Source organism: Chelonia mydas, chromosome 7, assembly GCF_015237465.2.
Source record: "Chelonia mydas isolate rCheMyd1 chromosome 7, rCheMyd1.pri.v2, whole genome shotgun sequence".
NCBI classification, from domain to species: Eukaryota; Metazoa; Chordata; order Testudines; family Cheloniidae; genus Chelonia; species Chelonia mydas.
Window position 1 is genome coordinate 66,373,239 of NC_057853.1, and position 23,791 is coordinate 66,397,029.

The following is a 23,791-nucleotide window of genomic DNA, read 5'->3' on the forward strand; positions in this document are numbered from 1 at the left end:
GTGTGACAGTTCTGTTTGTTTCTCCTTGCCCTTGGTTCACTCTACTTCCCTCTAAACCAACCACCCCGCCCTCCCCTCCCACCTTCGATCACCGCTTGCAGAGGCAATAAAGTCATTGTTTCAAATTCATGCATTCTTTATTAATTCGTTACACAAATAGGGGGATAGCCAAGGTAGCCTGGGAGGGGTGGGGGAGGAGGGAAGCACCGGGTGGGGTGGGGGAGGAGGGAAGGACAAGGCCACACTGCACTTCAAAACGTCTTGAATGCCAACTGTCTGTTGCTTGGGCAGTCCTCTAGGGTGGAGTGGCTGGGTGCCCGGAGCGCCCCTCCCCCCGCGTTCTTGGGCGTCTGGATGAGGCTATGGAACTTGGGGAGGAGGGTGGTGGATTACACAGGGGTTGCAGTGGCGGTCTGTGCCTTTTCTGCACCTCAACCATACTCCGGAGCATATCCGTTTGATCCTCCAGTAGCTTCAGCATTGCATCCTGCCTCCTCTCATGCTGCTGCCACCTCTCCTGTTGCTCCAGCCATCTATTTTCCCATGCATCCCTCCTGTATTTAAAAAGACACATTGGCCATTTAAAAGGAGGGGCTGATGTTTTTGGGCTAATGGGCAGCACAAACCCAACTAACTCCCCCCCCCCCCCGCCCCGTCCCCAATTCTCTGGGATGAGCACTTCACCCCTCCCCCTAACGCGTGGCTAACAGCAGGGATGATTTCTTTTCAGCCACAGACAAACAGCCCAGCAGGAACGGCCACCTCTGAATGTCCCCTTAATAAAATTCCCCTATTTCAACCAGGTGTCTATGAATGATCACTCTCCTGAGGATAACACAGAGAGATAAAGAACGGATGTTGCTTGAATGCCAGCAAATGCTGCCATGCTTTCTTATGCAATGATTCCAGACTATGTGCTACTGGCCTGGAATGGTAAAGTGTCCTACCATGGAGGACACAATAAGGCTGCCCACCCGAGAAACCTTTTGAAAAGGCTTTGGGAGTACCTCCAGGAGAGCTTCATGGAGACGTCCCTGGAGGATTTCTGCTCCATCCCCAGACACATTAACAGACTTTTCCAGTAGCTGTACTGGCCATGGATGCATCCCAAGTCTTCAGGTTAAATTAACCATTAAACACCCTTGGTTTTAAACCGTCTATTATATTTACAAAGGTACACTCACCAGAGGTGCCTTCTCTGCCTCCAAGGTCTGGGAGCCTGGGTTGGGAGGGTACTGTCTCCAGGGTGATCAACAGTTTCTGGCTGTCAGTGAGAACAGTTTCTCCGCTTGCTGGTGTGCACTATCTTCAACCACCTCCACCTCCTCATCTTTCTCTTCCCCAAAATTCTCATCCCTGTTGCATGAGACTCCCTTGCAGGAGTCCACGAACAGGGGTGGGGTAGTTGTAGGGGCACCCCCTAGAATTGCATGCAGCTCATCATAAAAGTGGCATGTCTGGGGATCTGACCCTGAGTGGGTGTTTACCTCTTTGGTTTTTTGGTAGGCTTGCCTGAGCTCCTTAAGTTTCATGCAGCACTGCTGCAGGTCCCTGTTATAGCCTCTGTCCTTCATGCCCTTGGAGATCTTTTCAAATATTTTGGCATTTCATCTTTTGGAACAGAGTTCTGATAGCATGGATTCTTCTCCCCTTACAGCGATCAGATCCAGTACCTCCTGTTCGGTCCATGCTGGAGCTCTTTTGCGATTCTGGGACTCCATCATGGTCACCTCTGCTGATGAGATCTGCACAGTCACCTGTGCTGATCAGCTTGCCACGCTGGCCAAACAGGAAATGAAATTCAAAAGTTTGCAGGGCTTTTCCTGTCTACCTGGCCAGTGCATCCGAGTTGAGAGCGCTATCCAGAGCGGTCACAATGGAGTACTCTGGGATAGCTCCCTGAGGTCAATACCATCGAATTGCATCCACGCTACCCCAAATTCGACCCTGTGATGTCGATTTAAGCACTAATCGCCTTGTCGGGGAGGAGTACAGAAATTGATTTTAAGAGCCCATTAAGTCAACAAAAATGGCTTCATCGTGTGGACGGGTGCAAGGTTAAATCGATCAAACACTGCTAAATTCGATCTAAACTCATAGTGTAGACCAGGGCTTAGGCTTAGCTGACCTAGATGTGTCAGGGGTGTAGACGCAACTATGTGGACAGAAGAATGCTTCTGTTGGAGTAGCTACCATCGCTCAGGGAGGTGATTTTCCTACTTGGACGGAAAAACCCCTTTGGGGTTCCGAAGTGGCATAATTTTCATAGTGTAGACACAGCCTTCGAGCTTAAATGGCCCTAATTAAGGGCTGGTCTACACTGAGAAGTTACATTGTGAAAAATCCACACTCCTGAGACATCTAGTTAAACTGACCTAACCCCAGTGTAGACAGCCCTTAAGCCTGAAGAATTCCTCTATCGACCTAGCTACTGTCTCTCGGGAAGGTGGATTACCTATGACGATGGGAAAAACTCTTCTGTTGTAATAAGTGCTGCTGTAGCATTTAAAGTATAGATATAGCCTAAATTGTGAAATCACCTCAGGGAGGTGAACTGGGCATCTTTGCTGCTGCTATTGTTTGCCTAGATCCTGTTTTTTCCATAGTGGGTCAACTAGGCAGCAGCACATGCGGTATTGTTGTGAAAGCTGCTTGCAGTGGAAAAAGCTGGGAGCGGTTTTTGTAATGAAACCTCAGGCCTGGTCTATGCACTGTTTTTGTACCACTATAACTGTTTAGGTTAGGGGCGTGATGCTTTTACTAAATTTCGGATGCTGTGAATATAGAAGCAAGAGGGCTGTTGGAAGTTGCAGAATCATCCAAATTCTTGTTCTTTGCTGAGTTTGAGAGTGAGAGTTTTTGCTCCTGTGAACAGTTACCTTCAAAAGGAATTAATGCACCTTGCTAAAGGAGTTGAATTGATTACTGTTGCCTGTGAAAAACTGCAACAAAAGAGACTCAAGATATTTTCTCAGAGATTACATCCAAGCATCCTGTTTTGCAAGATGCATGTGATGAAGCCTAACATTAACATGTGCCACCAAAAGAACCAAGATATTCCCCCAGAATTTCAAGATACCATAGTCACTGAGGATTTAGCAGGATTCCAAAATGTAAATGAGCATCAGTGGTGAACAGACTTGTCAGGAATTGATTGATGAAACCAGTGGTGAATTGCAAAGGCGATTTTCTGAGAAGAACTCCAAGTTATACAAATACTTGTCAATAATCTATTCCACCACCTCTCCAGACTTCATGAAATTGGAATCACTGTGTGCTTTGATTGAATTGCTTGGATTAGATATTGAGAAAGTGAAAGTTGAAAGGGCTGTATTTAAACTACTGAGAGATGAGAGAAATTGCAAAGAATTTAAAGAAGTTCTAGGTCCTGCCAACGAATTAAAGGAGGCTTTCTTATGTATTTTTGAAATGTCTATAGTGGTCTTGTTGTTTGGAGCATCAACTGCAGCTTGTGAGAATTCCTTTTCTTGTTTGAAAAGAATTTTATCACACCACTGGATGAGAATGATCCAGGAAAGGAAGAGAAACCTAATTCTCATGTCATATGAAAGTGATTTGACTTCAGAACTGAACCTGGATGTCTTTGTGGAGAAATTCAGATACCATTATTAAGAAGACTACAACTTTGGTTTCATGACCGTCTTTGTTACATAGCACTTTTGTGTTAAGATCCATACTTTTTCTGTTTTTGAATCTTTGAATTTTTGGAATGCCTGAATATTTTCAATGTTATATTGAACAATCACATAAATATCATTTTTTCTTCTTGCATAAAAATAAAGTTTAAAAAAAAAGCTGCTGACTGAGATGGCATTTTTCATGATGTATGTGAATTTCTGAAGGCTAGGACAACTGCCCCTCTTGTCATGAATTTGACATGCCTCCCCCTCATGTTGATGTCCTTGCTACATGGCTGTTTTAATACCAAGTCCGCACAGCCCAACCCAGCTCCAACATGTGTTTTCAGATGGGCTCTGATTATTTTAACAAATAAATTGCTTATCCTGGAAAATATTTTGATTTTAGCCAGTCAGCAGGAGAAGGCTTTCATCCAGCCATTCTGCCCTTAGGCATAGCATAGGCTAAATAGTTTGCTGCTTAGGCCTTTACATATCAGGTGGCATCTCAGTTAGCACTTGATCCATTGTGATCTGTCATCAATAAACCAGTCCTGAACTGCTGTTCTCCACTGTGGAGCTCCTGCACACAACTGAGCAGAAACTGAGGCATCCTTTAGAAGGAGGACAGGATACTGAGTGGGCTGCAGAGCAAAATGGGAAGAAGGATGAAGGATGCACCACTTTCTGTCTTCGCTTTGAGCATCTATATACTTAAGGCCAGTCCTTCACTGTGGGCAATTACTCTTCCCCTATCCCTTGTCTTTCACCTGTGTGCTTCTCCCACATTATGGGCAGAAGGAATAGAACCTAGTTTTAGAAAGCTGCAGCTCAGTGCTTATGAACTGTGAATTCACGTATAGCATTATCTAACCTACACACAGTGTTTGCCCTTTGTTCAGTACACCTTGGAAACACAGCGCTATGTCTTAGACGTCTAATCGAAAGGCGGGAGTTTGTGCTCTTGAACTTGCAACACTATTTCACATCTGCATTGGGTGAAGGTCAAAAGTTGTTTTAAAAAAAGGAATCAGGAATTATACTGGAAATACTGGGGTGTTGGGGCGAAAATCTCAGTGGATTAGACAGTGTCAAGGAAAGGAAAGCATTTGTGAGTTGCCAAGGATCCTTTCATCACTTATTGATTCTCTCTGAGTTAATAGAAAATGACAATCTAAGGTGTGTGTTTTTTTTTTAAAAAAAAATGGTGAACGAGCATGGAGAGAAATACAAGGCTTGATTTAAAAAGTTATGAAGCTGATCTCCAAAACCTCAGAAGGATTTTTGTGTCGAGGTTCTTTCCCTAGCAGTATTTATAAATAATCTGGAGTGGATTAGATCTTCATGATTGAAAATTTCATTCGGGGTCATCTTTAAATGAACTCTAAAAGCATTAGATTTCACTTGGCTGGGCTCTTTGCTTTGGGCGTAGGCCCAACGTACCTTCAAATCAATTCCAAGGTCCCTTTATAGCCCAAGCTGCTATTGATTTTTTTTTTTCTTTTTACAAAAACTCGTCTCTAAACTGATCGTGTTATATATCTTGCCTAGTAAATCAATAGGGCTGAATTCAGATCAGGAGAAACTGCTGTACCAGGAAGTATGTGCACCCTGGCTTTTTGTGACTGGGGAGGACACCTGGCAGTTCCAAAAAGGATCAGCAGGTGGCATTTCAGGGCTAAGACTCAGTCAGCTAACGCGGTTTCTGTTCTTACAAAGCTTTTTGTATTCCTTGTAAAGGGTGTACAACCCGAATGCATAGTCATAGTCTAATCTTCTAGTATTCCTTTCTGTCAGAAGGCCTGGTCGATACCATACCACCTCATCAATGAAACATTTTGAGGAGTTACAGAGAAAATGTGCTATGAATTAAATTCTTGTGACCAGCTCGACGTACTTGAAGGGTACGCAGTGGCATATGTTTTTAACAGAGAACATGCACAACATGCAATACCAGCCTGGGTATGTGAAGCCCTTTGTAGGGCCTTACTTACAGCACACAAGCAGGTGTTGAGTGCATTTCCTGAGAACCCATTCACTGGGAAAGCTGACCGCATACTTAGTTGGACTGACATGACATGCTGCACAGTGACAAGGATAGGAAATCAGTGCATCAGCAGTTCTCTTTCTTGTCCTATCAGTGACAGGTCATTCAGATTCATGTATATTCATTTGTATGTGCATTGATGTCAGGAGCAAATGTGGCATGACACAATGTATTCTGGTGTCTTACTGAGGGATATAATACATTCTGAGCGCTCTTTTGCTGGGAAGGCAATTAACAGTCAATAGGACCATATAATCCAGAGTACAGTAATAGTGAATTGACTGGGGTGTGTGTGCGGGGAATATGATCCAGGTCTATAAAATCATGAATGGTGTGGAGAAAGTGAATAAAGAAGTATTATTTACCCCTTCACATAATACAAGAACCAGGGGTCACCCAATGAAATTAATAGTGTAAAACAAACATAAGGAAGTGCTTTTTCACGGAGTGCATAGTCGACCTGTGGAACTTGTTGTTAGGTGATATAGCAATGGCTAAAAGTGTAACCGGGTTCAAAAAAGAATTAGATACATTCATGGATGATAGGTCCATCGATGGCTAATAGTCAAGATGGTCAGGGACACAACCCCGTGCTCTGGGTGTCCCTAAACCTCTGACTACCAGAAGCTGGGACTGGACAACAGAAGACGGATCACTTGATAAATTGCCCTGTTCTGTTCATTCCCTTGGAAGCATCTGGCACTGGCCACTGTTGGAAGGCAGAATACTGGGCTAGATGGACCATTGTTCTGACCCAGTAAGGCCATTCTTGCATTATTCTGAATTGTTTTTCCATTTCACTAGCTCGGTTGCTTTTTTGACCAGAGAAGAATGTGCTTTGCTATAAGGTCCGTTGGTTTTAAAGCTGAGTCAGGTTTACCTGCTACAGAAAGTGTCGGGAAACTGATTGTTTCTAGGAGAATCTTGAAAAACACAACGTCTTGCTGCTATTGTGTTTGTGTTTTCACATTTTGGACTGTTATTTTTAAGGTGTGTGTGTGGGTGGAGGTGTGGTGGTAAGGAGCCGCTTGTAAAGAACTACCAGAGGATGGGACATCCTTTTTCTTTCTGCTCACTTCACTGTCTTTTGTTTTAGGCTATGGCTACACTACGAGGCTTTTAGCAACACAGCCATGCCGCTACAGCCATGCCGCTAAAAAGCTGTTTGTTGGCAGGAGAGACATCTCCTGCCAACAAAAAACTTCCATTCCCCACGAGTGGAAGTGGCTTTGTCGGCAGGAGAGTGCTTCTGCCGACAAAGCGCTGTTCTCACCGGTGCTTTTCATTGGTAAAACGTTTGTCGTTCGGGGTGTGTGTCGTTTTTTTGTTTTTGTTTGTTTTTTTAACACCCCTGAACAACAACAAGTTTTGCTGACAAAGTGCCAGTGTATACAAATCTTTAGAGAGACAAGCTGGGTGCAGGTAATATCTTTCAGTGAATCAGCTTTAGTTGGTGAGAGAGACAAGCTTTCTAGCTCACACAGAGATCATCTTCAGGTCTGGCAAATGTATTCAGAGTCACAGCTTCATGCAAAGTGGAACAGATTGTTTAGCGTAAGTAAACACACATTTTGAGTGACCTCTCAAGGTGAGTAGCCCGTTAACACCTTTCCAGTCAGGGAAGAGGGAAAACTAGTGTGTAGGGTCAGTGGGTGATAGATCCTTGTAATAAACCATAAATCCTGTTTCTCTATTCAGTCCAGGATTTTTTGAGAGTCCAGCAAAGTTATGAATTTCAGCTCCCAGGCTTGTCTTTTGAAGGTGTTACGCAGGTTTTCTTTGAGGTTGAGGATCGAGAGATCAGATATAGAGTGATCGCTTGAATGTTCAGCCACAGGTAATATGGTGTTTTTGTGTTTTATCATTTTTCTGTGAGCGTTTATTCAAGAGTGTAGTGATTGTCTGGGTTTGTAGTTGTTGTTGGGCATTTAGTGCACTGGATGAGGTATACCACATGTTGTGATAGGCTGTGTAGGACCCATGGGTCTTGCAAGGTGTGCTGTGTGGGAGTGTTGATCATGGTACCAGTGGAGTTACTTCTACAGATTTTGCATCTGTTGTTCAGGCAAGATCTGGTGCCAGAAATTGGCCCAATAAAATATATTACCTCACCCACCTTGTCTCTTAATGTCCTGGGACCAACATGGCTAGAACAACACAGCAATTTTTTTTTTTTTTTTTGGCATTTTGACATTCCTGAAGCAAGAAATGGACTTAGATCTACATACAAAGTTGCACTGGTTTTACGAAAGGGGTGATTTAAACCAGTTTAGTTACATCAGTGCAACTGTCTGTGGATGGATTTAAATCTGGATTATGAGTTTGGCATTTGCCTATAAATAGGCTAGGCAGAATTCAATTTTGATGATTGAATAATTTCGATGGCTAATATCAGTGTTTATTTTTAAGCATTTTTCTATTTTTATCAATTTAAATGTTCACAGTTGCACAAAATTACGAGTTAAATGCATTTTTATTTGTTTGTGTGACAGCCCCGTAAAAATTTAAACCGTGTGGGGGGTCAGACAATAATTATGACAATGACAGCAGACATTGAAATTCAAAAAGTTAAAGCTTTATTACTGTTAAAACACAAATTATCAAAGTTGAATATCAAAATATATAAAGTAAATACCCTTACATCAAACTCTGTTTTCAAGCAGCATTTTTCTCATTTTGCCTATCTGCAAATTTCTGTTATCGATGGAAATATTTTTTTCCATGGGTTTGTGTGTGTACTGTGAAATTGACATTTACTGACCTTTATCAATAAAAAACGAATCCTAACAAACCGACCTATAAATTACTAGTTTTAAACCAATATATGTGGGTCCTCCATACAGGGGTTTGCACTGATTTGACTAAACTAGTTTAATTAAACTAATGCAAGCTTCCATGTAGACAAGCCCCATGTCTCTTATGTTAAGCAGGATGTACGTGTAAGAACTAGGGGCCACCAAATGAAATTAATGGGTAGCAGGTTTAAAACAAATAAAAGGAAGTTCTTCACTCAGCGCACGGTCAACCTGTGAAACTCCTTGCCTGAGGAGGTTGTGAAGGCTAGGACTATAACAGGGTTTAAAAGAGAACTGGATAAATTCATGGAGGTTAAGTCCATTATTGGCTATTAGCCAGGATGGGTAAGGAATGGTGTTCCTAGCCTCTGTTTGTCAGAGGGTGGAGATGGATGGCAGGAGAGAAATCACTGATCATTACCTCTTAGGTTCACTCCTTCTGGGGTACCTGGCATTGGCCACTGTCGGTAGACAAGATACTGGGCTGGATGGACCTTTGGTCTGACCCAGTATGGCCATTCTTATGTTCTTATGTATATAAAGACCAGCGTCTTGGATATTTCTAGGGAGGGTTCAACCTGCAACTTCCAGACCTAATGTATGAGCTTCTTCAGCTTAAGCTAAAGGGCTATGAGTTTGATTTTCAAAGGTATTTAGGTGCTTAAAGATGCCAATAGGGGTCAAGTGGGATTTTCAAAGCATGTAGGTATCTGATGCCAATGGATTGTAAATTTGCTTTTGAAAATGCCACTAGGCACTTGTCTGCATCTTTAGGTAACTAATGCCTTTGAAAATCTGGTCCTAAATACCTAGTTTGCAGCTGGCACAGAGGAGCACCTATAACATACACTTAACACTTGGTTACATGTTTATACCTTCTCTCCCTATCAGCACTACCTTCCACTTGGAAGAGGAGAAAGCTGTTAGGGCGTCTTTTCCCTTTGCATTTGAACAGTGTTGGTTGATAGACCGTCGATGATTCAGTCTTAGGGACTGGGAAGGAGACTTGCTTTTGTGATTTTGTGAGGAAACTGAGCTGAAGATGTTTGTGTCCACCTGTAATACATGAGTATTTACAGGGCGTAATTGAAGTTTGTAAAGTGCTTGGAGATTCTCGGATGAAAAGAACTGTATAGAAGGTGTACATTGTTATCGGAGTCCAGTATAGTGAAAAATAAGGAAAAGATATGAACATAATCTTGAACAAGGAACACAGTGAAGAAATAAGAAATCGTCTTTTAAAATAAAGACCAGGTGGCAATGCAAACCAAAGCATCAGAGCCCTATATGCTGGCTACTAACTTGGTTAGTGCAGTTACCAATAATTACCACATCCTTAAATGACCATATTGTATTCACTAATGTCAGAGGTCAATTCCCAGTCATAGGATATAAAGAGGGCAGTGCAGTAGCTCCTAATGTGCATCAGGATGAGAAGATTGATACTGACAAGGTGACCTCGGGCTCTACAGAGGCAGTTTATTCTGAATGCCTCTAGTTGATCCTACTTATGTTGGAGACCCCAAGCGATAGGACTTCTCTTTTATTTCTGGCACAACCCAGTTTACATGGGCTCTTTTAGAGCAGGACAGCAGTGGTGGAAATAAATGGAAAAGGGTAAATCGTCCTATGGAAACTTGTTGCCATCCTAATACCCTGTGCCCCCAGGATGCCCTTTGGTCGGTCTCTGAATGACCGCAGTGCTGTGTGAACATCTGGCAGACAGTTCCGCAATTAAAATGCGTTGCCTGACATCAGTTCCGAATTTGTCTGTCTTTCAATTTTTCATGTCCATCCAAATTATGCCCTGATCCACTTAACCATCTCTGTGCCAGATAAGTGTGTATATGATTCCAATCCTCCTGTTTGCCTTCAGTTACCAAGTTTACATGCCGCTGATTTTGTTTGATCTGTTTGTTTTTACATTAACTTTCGTGTTGGAAAGGATTTTTCACTGATCTTCTGTTCGGTCTGGAATCTGTGGTTACCTCCTCTTTGTTAATTTGTTTTAGTTTTTCAACTGATGGCAATTTTGCTTTGGAGGAATTTGGCTACTACTATCTTGTAATTTTAGCCTGTTAACATATTTTTGTCAGGGTTTTACATCCACAGGTCTGTCACTGAAAATCCATTGATTTTTTTTTTTTTTTTTTTTAAAGTCACGGAACAACAGAGTGTAGCATTTGTAAATGCTAAGAGTCAGGTTGTCAGAAGTATTCATCAAACTGTAGCTGGAATTTTGCACATTCAATTATATATGTATTTTAAAACTCTCATTTCTGTTTCTAAGATGCACTTAACAATGTAGTTTTGTGGGTAAAATGTGACCCTAATTACAGAGCACTTTTTGATGGTATAGATAACTTCAATGTTAAAACCTAGTTGATGCGCTTTATTCTGAGAGGAAAAGAAACACGGGAAGCAATATTAATGTATTTGCATCTTCTTCAGGATTTGAACTCATTACTTTTGCAATACAAGGTGAATATTTTGTGCATTATGCTGCACAATCTGTGTTTCATATGCTGTGGGAATAAACTGATGTAAAATCAGCTACAGAAGATGTCTGAGATTGTTCCTTGAATGAACAGAACAATCGTATTGAAACATACTGAGCTGTACAAGGAAAATGTGAATAAAAGTGCACATACATACCACCCTCGGCTTAAAAGAAGCCTATTTCCTTCTTCATACTTAAGGTATGCACAATGTCCTGGCAATTAGGGTCAATTTACAGAATATTTTGCTGCAGCAAAACAGTGAAATAAAGAACAAGAGTGCTGCATTTTAGCTTTAAATTTTCCCATCATTAGGGAAAATTACTAATGTGACTTTTTGTATGATCATGTTTGCATGAAAACGCAAACATGGCATTGTGGGTTTAAATACAGTAATGCTGTCCACAGTGTAAAATGAGCCTGACAATTAGGAATCCCAGCCTTACTGTCCTAAACCTTGTAAGGATACAGTAAAGAGCAGAGTGGGAGGTTGTCTTTGCAGGCAGAATGCTCCACAGAACAGGTTAATGCATGGCATAAAGTTTCCCAATATTTGGTGTTTAAAGACAATAGGCTTAGATTCACCACTAGGTTCTGTTATACATATATAAATAACTTAATGCTCAGTCTCTGAGTCAGGGGAACTCTCAGGGCCAGATCTTTACCTGGTGTAAATTGACGTAGTTCCATTAATTTCACTAGGTCTGTGCTGATTTGCACCAGCTGAGGATCTGGCCGTCAGTAACCAAAACCGTACTTACTGCTAACGGCACTTATATGTGAATCTGCACAGAAGTACTGTAACTTAAGACCTAGTTAATCTATGCTTGCCATTTGTTTGTCTTGATATATAGTAGCAGTACATGTGCTTATACTTCGCTGTGTATTGTTGTCTAACATCCTTACGGCAGGGGCGAGAGAAACACTCTTTTCCAGCTAATTTGGTTAAGCTAGGTATAACCGCCTGCCTTGTAACTTTTCTGTTAATCAGATCATGGGACTGTTCTGAAGAAACTTTGGCCAACTACTAAAACAAAGTCAATATGTACGTGTTGTAATAAGCTTGTATCGATTTTGCTCATATATTAAGATTTATGCCCTCCAGAGTGTAATAAATCTGAGGTGGAAGACAGGTCAATATATGTCATTATACGCTGTCACTGGGGAAATAGACTTTCCAAAGAGATGTCTGGCCCTAGAGATTCATACCATCAGCCTGAATATCTAGCGTTGAAAAGGCTATTCTTTTTACTTTGATGGTTTGATGTTCAGGACTTGGCTTGACAAACGGGCTCGGCAGTTGTTTCAGATTAAGGTGGCTCTGTGGTCTTCAGCCCTAGTGGAAGAGGTATAAAATAATGTAAGGTCAGGTTTAGACCTAAAATCTGTGTTGATTTAGCTACGTCGCTCAGGGCTGTGAAAAATTTCACTCTGCACTGAATGGCCAAAGGTTGGGAGATCAAAGGGGAGTCTCCTGATTGCAGCTGGTGCTACGCATTCTGTAAAGAAAGCATGTGAGGTAGTTTGATTTCTGTTTTCTAGAATTAATTTTAAAGGGCTTGTTGTTTTGATAAACCCTCCCGCATCTTGCAAGCTCTGTCACCAGCTCCTCTGGCACAGCTAGAATCTGGGCAGGGTGAAAAGAGACCCTAGTATTGGGATTTACCGGTAAGGCATTTAACACAGCCTGTGCTGCTCTTGTGCAGGTAGAGAGCCCATTCCCCAGAGGGGTAGTTTATCAGTGAATGCTCTTCACCCATGACTCTGGTGAATGCAGCTGTGCAACTGAGAGGAGGGTACAAACCTGCAAGGTCTCCTTTTGTGGCTGGGAGCATCCCACTTTCAGCTGCATTCTGTGCAGCCCCTGCCCTGGAGCTTAAATCTCCAGATTTGGAGATCTGAGGAGACGCTCGAAGATATTTCTTGATGATTAGGGCCATACTAGGCTGGAGCCTTTCAGATTGAGGACTTTAACCATAGATATATAGCCTAGAGCAGTACTGGCAGTGCTTCAACTATAGCTCTCTGGCCATAGTGGCAGGCAGGACCACAGATAGAGTGCCCCCTAGCCAGGCATATAAGGGAAAAGGAGCAGCAAGAGCCAGACTCCCGAGCTAGGGTCCAGCAGCCTGGCCAGAGCATCCTCAGTTGAAGATAGGTAGCAGTTTAATTGCAGTTCTAGTCCAGGGTAAGCAGCAGCCGGTACCAGGATCTAGCATCCTAACCCCAGCCCTCCTCCTGGTGCACGAGAAGGAGCAACAAAACCCAGAGCCTCAGGAAGCCACTTCTGGACGAAGGCCAACCAGACCAGGGCAATTCCAGAGGCAGCTGGGAGCATAACAGTTCTTATGTTCCCAAACCTCATTCCATGCTGGAGCCTGTGTAACTGTGCCTCACTGGGTCACAAGTGAGAGTGCCAAATTCAGGACAAACTGCTGAAAAATAGAGCAGATACACACCAAAACTGGTGGTTAAGCCCCCATAAGATATACCAAACCAGCAACAAAAGTAAACTGTCTCACCATACTGGCGAACAAGAAGTTTCAAACAAAGCTCTCAGCACAGCTAGTGGAAATTCACAGGTGACAAGGTGGTGTTTGGAGTCACATGGGCAAGGTCCGTGCATGATTCCGCTTAGTCACAGTAGAAGCCATTACCTCTACCTCAAACAGCAAGTTCCCAGGAAAGTCAATTCAGGGTAGGTGAGCATCTTCCATTGTGAGTTAAATGTTCTTTTGATGGGCTACTCAATTTGAATAGTCTCTCCGAGATGTGCTGGCTAACTACCTTGTGGGCGCTACCCAGGAGCAAACATTTTGAAATACAGGTATAGAGCAAACAATCGTAACTTCAAATACCAAAATGGTACATGCATACAGATAGCAAAAGCATAACTAGCAAATCATACCCTTTCTATTGACACCTTACTTGACGCACTTTGTATAAGATTTGTTTCAATTATATAACCATGGTAGCGACAATGATTTGCATGGTCATATTATAATCAAATAATGTCACAGCCTGGGTCAGTGTTAAGTTTGGGTAATCAGCACATTTATCACTACTTATTTAATTAAAGTAATGAATATTCGTCCGTTATGCAGGATATATATAAAATGTCCTTTTTTCTGAATCCTCAGGCTGAACAGGTATGAGCTTTACGGCCTGGCCACAAGATGGCTAGTCAGGGGCTCCTGAGTCCCTAATCCCAGTTATGGCAGAGTTCCTCTGAGGCAATTTCACCTGCATGCTCTGCCTCTGTTCCCCCTCAGTAAAATAGAGAAAATTCTTCCATGGGGTGTTTTGAGGACTAATTAATGACTATAAAGCAGTTTGAGGGCTATTAGAGCTAAGTATTATTACCCTGTAGATAGTGTTGACTGAATAATTTATTTTGCCAGTTTCTTATATTCACCCAACTCCTCCCTTCCCAATTTGGTACCTCTAATTGCAAAAGTGCTTCTCGCTCATTAGCAGGACAAGAGTGGAGGGTATTGAACTCTAATCTTTGTCCTTCATTAGAGTATTGAATGTGTCAGCTTCTTGTGGAATGGTTTGCCATGTTTGCCTGAACAATACCTGTATAAACTTGCTTGTGGGAGGGAGAGGAATGGGGAAGGCGTTGGCAAAGATTTAATTCTTTGCTAAAACATATAGCTTTTCTAATACTTGTGTGTCCTTATTACTGCACCCAGGTTATATTGTTTTATATATTCATTTAGATGGAGGAAATTATATAGAGAGCATGGATGGTATCTGATATTCAGTCAGTCTGCCCCTGCTGAACAGAATATTAGTGGCGTCTCCTGTATTGTCATCGTGGACAAAGCCCCTGTGAACAGTCACATCTGTAAGTAGTTGACATTATGTTGGTCCTTTAATTTAAACAGAAGGCTTGTGCTGATCCAGGTCAATGTGAACAAATGGATTTCAATTTCTTTTAGTATGGCTTGTGTGTGAAAGTCCTCTGGGCATATATAGTACAGTATGTTGTGTGTTTGGCTGAACGTCCAAGTGTGCATTTCACTTCACTCTCTCAACCATCTTGTCACTGCAACTTTACACGTTTTTCATTTGTTTCTGCTGTTTTATTTGTGTGCATATTATCACCACAGCTTCATTTCCCCAACCCTCTGCCCCACAGTAATATAGTAATAATGAATAATTGTGATTATTTTTCTTGTTTTTCATTGCGGTGTCCTGAAAGGCATAGAAACAATCCCAACAACCCCCTCATCTTCCCTCTTGTATTCTGATTTGGGAAATAATCAAGGGATTCACACTGTTGCACTGAAAAGTCACCAAGGCTGTTGTAGCAGCTGCGAAGTGCTGTAAAGTGTCTACCTCTCAATAGCTGTCTCTCTCTTTTCTTGTATTGTAAGAACTCACCGAGGAAGAGATGCACAAGCTACCTCTTGTTCCACAGTATCAACGAATTTCTCAGGGTGGCATTTCAGCACTGGTCAAGTGCTGAAATGCCACCCTGAAGACCAGTGGTTTAAGCGTCTTATAGATTCATAGATATTTAGGTCAGAAGGGATCATTATGATCATCTAGTCTGACCTCCTGCACAACGCAGGCCACAGAATTTCACCCACCTCACTTTAGCGCTACAGCAGCGGGGCCGGTGCAGCGTTTTAAGTGTAGACCTGCCCTTGGTAATTACAACCAAAATATGTTGTTCCTCATATCAGCAGAGAGTTCTGTCTTAGGGTATCTGAGGGTTTGTCTACACTTGAAATGCTACAATGGCACAGCTGCACCGCTGTAGCACTTCAATGTAGACGCTACCTATGCCAATAGGAGGAGTTCTTCTGTCAGCCTAGCACTGTCTACATCTGAGGTTAGGTTGGCTTAACTACACAATTCAGGAGTCACTTAAAAGAAGGTATTCCAGGAGTGGTCCTGAGACAGACAAATGAATTTAAGATTCCTAATAGTCATTAAAATGAAATCCCACGGAGATTTATATGTAGCTCTTTCCATAATTTCACTGCAGGAGGAAAGCACACCTCTTTCAGGGGATTGGCTAGATTTAAATATCAGCTGTTGTCATCCATTCATTGGCTCATCACCTTCATGAGATTGTCTTGTTGGTATTTTCAGCTCCTGAATATGTAATCTGATGATGTATTCGTAGCAGGGTATGAATTGCCTTTATCCTTGTTGTGGGAAATTTCTCAGTGGATCATTAAAGTATAGAATGTTAACTTTCTTCTATTCCATTCATTTTCTGAGATATCCCTTTAGTTCCACCAGGGCTTAATAGGAATTGGAATTTTGTTTTAAATGAGTCCAAACGCTGTTGTTGCCTATATAAAGGTCTTTTAGCTCTCAACTTTGTCTTTTTTAACATATTTAATATTTGTCTTTACACATAAATAGTCACTGTTCTGCTTACCAGTCTTTTGAGAGATGATTCTTGTCTTTCTCAATTTTGGCAAGAAATTGCTTAAGCATTGTAAAATAACTAATGTCCACTTAATAGCGATAATTTTATACTCAGATGCCTTCTTACATTAGCATCAAATTATCTTGCTATATTTTTACATAAATCATCTTACTATTTATATGGTGATCGCATTAGGCAGTTATTAGATGAAGGTTTGCATTTAGGTTCAAAATATTGGAAAATATAGGCAAAAGGCAAAGTGGGTGAGGCAATATCTTTAAGTTTTATTGCACCAACTTCTGTTGGTGAAAGAGACAAGCATTGAAGCTGCACAGAGCCTTTCTTCAGATCTGGGAAAGGTACTCCCAGCATCACTGCTAAATACAATGTGGAACAGATTGTTAAGCATAAATAGTTTAACATATATTCTTAGGGACCATTCAAGGTGCAGTGGTACATTAACACCCTGCAAACATAGGACAAAAAGGATTAGAGGGTTACAGATTGTTGTGATAAGCCATAAATCCAGAGTCTTTTTATTAAGACCATGATTTTTAGTAACTAGTAAAGTTATGAATTTAAGTCCCCAGGCTCATCTTCTGAAGGTGTTTTGCAGGTTTCCTTTCAGGACAAGGACTGAGAGGTGGTTGTTGGAGTGATTGTTTTGTGAAAAGTGTTCACCCACAAGTGATATAGTGTTTTTGTCTTTTATCATTTTTCTGCATGGGTTCATTTGAGAATGTAGTGATTGTTTGGTTTCACCCACATAGTTGTTGGATTATTTAGTGCACTGGATGAGGTACACCAGGGATCAGCAACCTTTGGCACGCGGCCTGTCAGGACAATTTGTTTACCTGCAGCATCCACAGGTTTTGCCGATCGCGGCTCCCACTGGCTGCGGTTCGGTTCGCTGTTCCGGGTCAATGGGGGCTGCAGGAAGCGGCGCGGGTTGAGGGATGTGCTGGCCGCCACTTCCAGCAGCCCCCATTGGCCTAGAATGGCGAACTGCGGCTAGTGAGAGCCGTGATCGGCCGAATCTGCAGATGCTGCAGGTAAACCGTCCCGGCCCGCCAGGGGCTTACGCTGATGGGCTGTGTGCCAAAGGTTGCCGATCCCTGAGGTACACCACATGTTGTGCTAGGCATGTATAGGATTCGTGGATCTTGAAAGGTGTGCTGTGCTGGGTATTGATCATTGTAGCTGTGGAGAGATGTCTGCAAGTTTTGCATCTGTTGTTCTGTCAGCGTCTGGTGCTGCTTTGGGTTGGTGGGTCCTTGTCTGCCTAATATACTGGGGCCACCATGGCTACAACAACACTGCAATTGAGAATCTCAAAAGAGGTATATGTCCTCTTAAACATTTCAGGGATAGTCAAACATGAATTAGAAGTAACACAGGTCTTCTACAAAACATTTCCCAAAAATAAATGTTTTCCTTTAGAGTTTAAAGAATGAAGACTTTCAAGTGTTTATAAAATAAATTATTTTTCATACGGACATGTCTAGACTTTGTGTGGTTTGAAACTGAAGGATTTAATTTTCTTGTAAAGGAAAATCCCTTTTTATTATTTAGTTTATGGCTCTGACACCATCTCTTAGGCAGCACTCCTCTTTGAAGCATCCTTATGTTCTTTTACATGATAGCTTACAAATTGCAATTAAAGACTTCTATCACATATTCTAAACAAAACACAAATCACAAAAACTCACATTTATATACCCCTTTCAAAACATAATGTAGAAGAAAATAGTATAGAATATTGAAGCAAAATAGATGTTATAAAGCTGCATTCTGGAGTCTGTGTAAATACACTTGAAGTAACAAATCTGGTGTTATTTTCCTTGACGCTTCGGGTGTGTGACCAAGTTGTCTGTCCCTTTAAGGTTGGTGGTCCCTGGGGGTCAGCCCACCTCTCATGTGGTATGACCCTTTACGATCTGGAGGCGTGAAGGACTTAGGAAATGGGAGGTATTGGAAGAGGTCCCAGGGATAAATAGCGTTTGGAAAGAAAACCCATTACTGTCTGTTTAAGGGCCTAGGACAGGAGCCTTGTAGGGGGCCAGGCTTCCCGTTCTCCCAACCAACTGCAGATGAGCTGAGAAAAAGGGACAAGCATATCTACTGTCTCCTCCCTCATAGCAGGGCAGATAGTAGCAGGAGAAGATTGGCTTGCTGAACTTTGAACCTGAGGACTAATTGGGGAAAAGGGGCCAGCTGAAGGAGAAGCTGGCTAAGGCTTTACAGCCTGCCTAAATTACACCCCCAGCTCCAAGGAGGAGAGCTGGGAGGACTCCTCCTGTGTTAAGGATGGAGTCAGAGCCTGTCTCTGAAATATGACAAAGCCACTGCCAGAGAGGCTGGCAGTGGCCATGAGGAAGCTGCCCTTGAGTAGCTGGTTGGGAAGTAACCACACGAGGAGATAGAATTCCACAGCAGGAATATTGGAGTCTGCAGCCTGTGAGGGATGCTGACCAACAGGGAAAAGGTAGGAGCAGCCAAAGGAGGCAGCAAGGGATTGGAAGGCATGGTCCTTAGCTGCCTACCAGGGTTTCTGGGCTTGATCTTAGAGGAGAGGATGGGTCTGGGTTCCCCTGCCGCTCCCCCAGCAAGAGGGGAAGTTACAAGCAAAGACAGATGGGTCCCAGTTGAGGGCTGAAGGCCTGGCATAAAGACCACTAGAATTTGGGTTTGTTCTGTTTGTACTTTTTCTGCTACCCCAGAAGGTGACTGCACTGAAAGGCCACACCACAGAAGCAGCAGACTGCTGCAGAACCAAAACAATAAATGATGGGGGGTACTAGAGGAGAAGAACCCCTGAAACATAATATCCTGGCACAAGGGGCTGCTGAGGCAGTGAACCTGTCATGCTGACAGAAAATAGGGATCTCCTAGGAATTTTATTAGCTTGAATATTTTATGCAGTTAGAAAAGTAACAAAAATGTAAGTATGTGAGTTATATTCTCCAAATGTTTTGCGTATGAAAGCAATTGTAAGTATTTCCTAAAACTTGGTGAAGGGTAAGGCAAATTTGTAATAATCTGTTATAGGAATACATTATATACTTTTTATTGTTTTTGCATGAGTATTGAGGCTTACCTCCCGTAATAGAGTTGTGCATTTAGCTTTTTTTTGCATAGAGGTTGTAGGTACTTGATATCTGATCAATGTTCAGTTATTTTTCAATGAATCAGCTGTGACTATGCAAACCTCTGTGCTCTGATTGGATATTGTAATCCTCTACTCTGGCTGGTTTCTCTATTTAGAATATTCAAGCTGCTTGCCAACAGCAAAGCCCCTTGCCTCTGCTTCTCAGTCTGAAAGCAAGCTGAAAATGCTAGAGGAGGAAACAAAGAAATAGATCTAAACCATGGAGAGGGAAAAGGATTCATTTCCTTCATTCAGGCCCAATCTCTTCTCCCTTTGAAGTCAAAGGATATTATGCCCATGACTTAGTTTATAAACTCTTTGAGGCTTTTGTTTATATGTGTGTCCAGTGCATAATATAGTGTATCTCTGATAGGAGTCTGTACTCACTACCGCAATACAAGTAAAAAATTACTTCAGTAGCAACAGTTGGGCTAGTTCTCAGACTCCTCTTCCATCCTTACCAGTCAGCAGGACTCTAGCCTTTGTAATCACTATTCTGGATTTGCGCATACATTGTTTATATTGGGATTCTCCTGTTGCCTCAGTGTGGCTTTGAACCAAAATGTGAACAGTTATATTGCAGCTCCTCTGGGCAGAAGAGAAAAGCTGGAGTGGGGGAATAAGATGGAGGGAAGGACAAAAACAGAAAGGGAAACGATAGAATTTGTTTCCCCTCCTATTTTCCAGCCAGCTTTACTATTAACAAAACCTTGGGCTAGTAAACTCCTTGGCTATTGACTTCTGAATTTGTTATAAACACCTAACTCAGAGTTTATTCAACCCTGTTTATGACTGATATCTCATAAACAGGAAACATCCTCCAGTTTAACATTATAATATACCGGCCTGGGACCCCTACGGGGCTTTCCCTGAGAGAGGAAAAAGTTATGGGACTTAACAGCAAAGGGCAAGCAAAGAATGGTCAAGAGTACACAGGGATGGCAGAGCCATGTTTGTGTCCTAAGCAATGTGCAATAGGGCAGGAAGGGTTCAGATTCAGAACATTTAACAGCCCAATCCTGCTGTTGCCCTGCCCTCCTCATTCCCCTTCGTTTCAGCGTAGTACCATGCACAGATTGACGGCAGTCTCAAACTTCAGAAAGGAACTTAAAATTTGATCTTCTCTGTTTGAGGTGTTATAATTTTACTGGAGAAACAATATTTGAATATTCCCCTAACTATTACTGCTGCAGGAAAGTAGTATTTAAGATTCCCCTGGGCTCTGTGCCCTTTCATCTTCACAAATGCCTGTCATTATGGAGGGGTGGAATTGCATCACCTTTAATTCACCCACTGCTAGTATTTTACTCAGGATCATTTCTGGAGAGAAGAACAGGGAAAATTTACAAGTTTGTTAGAAAAGCCAAAGTTCATTTGTTGGAACAGAGATCAAAAATTTATGGGCAGAATGCCAGGAAAGGCACAAATCATTTTGAAAGTGTTCCCACAAGAAATCATTGAAATTGTTCAGACTCTAAGAGCCCCAATACCATTTTATTTCTTCCCAGAAAAGGGAATATATTTCCTGCACATATTTTAATGAGGAGAAAACCACTCCCTTAGCTCTAGTTGTTTTTTAGCAGCCATATAAATATTATGATGCAATGGAATGATGATGTATATGTTTGTATTTGATTTTATATATATATAAAAATGTATTTCACACTGGAGTCGAGATGTGAGACTTTGATTAACTCAGTGGTTAGATAATTTAACTGGGTTTATATATACCCATGAACAACGTTGCTGGTGAGTGAATATTTGTGTGTGTTTCTGATGGAGGATTCAATTTGTCTAGGTGATAACAGCTGATCTATTAATATGTAGTGTTTATAGAACACTTGTCAAATCTTGATGTCAAAGCCTTATTATAAAGGTATTACCTTCATTGTGGAGGTGGAGAAATTGGGGGACAGATATGTAGAGAGACTTCATCAGGGTCACACAGAAAGTCATGGTAGACCTCTGGACAGATTAAAAGTTTCTTGACTCGCTGTCCTGCGTCCTACCCAGCTGACCATAATGCCTCTGGTAGTAAAAGGAGTTCATATAGCATTGGTGGATGTTGATGGGAATTTATGCTGTCCTATTAAAGACAAAGCTAGGGTCTGGCTCTAAGGAGTAAATGTAGCAATTTATGGGAGGCTGGTGCTTTCCTATAGAAAATATATTTTGCTTGGTTTTAGACTTTCAGCTCACCAGCTCAGCTTCATATCATCTTATTGAGAAATATTAGTTTGACTTGCTAAGCTTCTAATATAAATAATTGAAGGTTGCTCTGTTGGTTTATTTGTGTTGGATAACTACATCTTTCTTAAGCCATGGCTTTTTGTTGTTGTTTCACCCTATTTTTCAGTTATACTTAGAATGTGTCATTACAATAATTGCTAGCAAAATGTTGGCTGCTACGTAGGGGATTTATCATATTTCAGAACTATTCCATACATAATTGTATACATTTTGAATTTAAAATGTTAAGATGCAAAGATAAGAGAGCATATAGTTTTCCTGGTTTATTATTAGTATTTATTTATTTATACTGTGAAAAGGTGTGCTACGAGCCTTAAGCTAAAGATGGGCTGAACACCCCCCCCAGACCCCAGATCTAAATGTAATGAACCTTGTCTGCATACAGTCACCACAGATAGTCAGCAGGCATTAAATCCAGGACTGTCAGCACCAACGCCCTGATTCAGCGAAGCACTTAAGCATGTGCTTCAGTACCATGTACTTCAGTAGGATTTAAGTATGTACTTAAGTGCATTGCTGAACTGGCAGTCTGAAAGCATAGTCATCTGCCTCTGCACTTAACTGTTAGTAGCCTGTTGTCTGGATGCTGACCGCCCTGGATTAAAATCCTGCTGATGAGTTATAGTGTGTCTGTTTCTGAAGCCATTTCACATCAAATTCAAACATGCAGCATACCTGTATGTTGTTCTGATGTAACAATATAATTTCCCCTTGTTTTCTCAGCAAGCAGATGGGTAGTTAAGTTCCTTTTTATTTGTGCTTTGCACCGTGGGGAAAAAAATCTGATACCACGCATAAGAAAACTGTGATGGACACCTGCTAATTCCATTATACACCAGATACTATATATACCCTGGTTTTACTTAATTAGCATAACCCTACCCATGGGAGGGCTTTATTCTATAATTAGACTCCTCCAATTTGAAATTCTTTGGTGACATAAACACACTTAGAGGGGAGCAAGAGATGGCAAAAGGAAAGAAAAGGAACAAACTCTTTACTCCGGGGAGCTCACTGGGACACGCAACATTGCACGTGCCCCTATGCCTCCCACCCCAATCATAACTACTTCAAGAGTAAACTAGAAGTTGGCTTCTCCTTCTGTTGCACTTAAGGGAGTTCTGAGATGACGTCTCACAGCACTTATTTTAAACAGAGAAACGTCACTATTAGAGGCCATCTTAAGAGCAAGAAAGTAAACGTGAAAAGCTAAACTCATTCTCACTGAACCTTGCAATTATGCTACCTCCCTCCGTCTGATGAAGAATACTCAACAGAAACATTTTCCCTTAACAAATGCTTTAAAACTGATGAAGCAAAAGGTTTTTCTCTTGTACTATTGACTTCACCTATGCGTGAAGCCAAGATATATCAAGTATTGAGCTGACCTACAGAAAGTCTTGACATTTATTGAGAAATGTTACTTAGCAATATGTAAGACCAGCAAACAGAAGTCTCTTCTACCCAGAGTGAACTGAGAATAGAGAGGCAGTTTGAGGCTAACACAAAGAGACAGGCTGTCAGGGTTAATACTAGCTGGGGAAAGAATGAGAAACCAAAAAGAAAGAGGATGCTGAATGTCTTTCTATGGTTTATGAGGCTTTGGAGATCTATGTTCTATTTTATAACTAGAGTAAAGTGATTGATGGCCTCCCGTTACCCCCCAAAAAATCTTAACACACCTCATGTTGTTTTCTGAAGGCAGTTTGTGACCAGTTTGTATTGAATCTGCTGTGTTTAACTCAATACATTCAATATTATGACAAATAAATCCTTTGTTATATTTTGATAGGTCTCTGATAATCAGGCTTGCAGAGTCAAGACAAAAGATGTGATTTCTTATGGTAACTTTTTTTGCCACATGTCCGTGTTTAATCTCGTCATTTCCCCAGATATTTGCATAGTACTGCCTGCTAGATATATGATTTTACTTTTAATTTATCTGTTTGTTTCGTGAGGGAGATGTGGAGTACCTTTCCAACGGTCAGAGTTGAAGCAGATGCAGGGCTAGTCATTTGACCTG

The 23,791-nt window shown here is 41.7% G+C and overlaps 1 long non-coding RNA gene across 1 annotated transcript in view; it reads left to right on the forward strand.

Annotated features, from left to right (window-relative positions):
* Window positions 1–23,791, forward strand: part of LOC122466705 — a 97,962-nt gene that overhangs the window by 18,326 nt on the left and 55,845 nt on the right. Inside the window, exon 3 of the long non-coding RNA XR_006292434.1 lies at window positions 14,701–14,828. This is a non-coding gene — a long non-coding RNA (uncharacterized LOC122466705). The remainder of the gene's footprint in view (window positions 1–14,700; window positions 14,829–23,791) is intronic.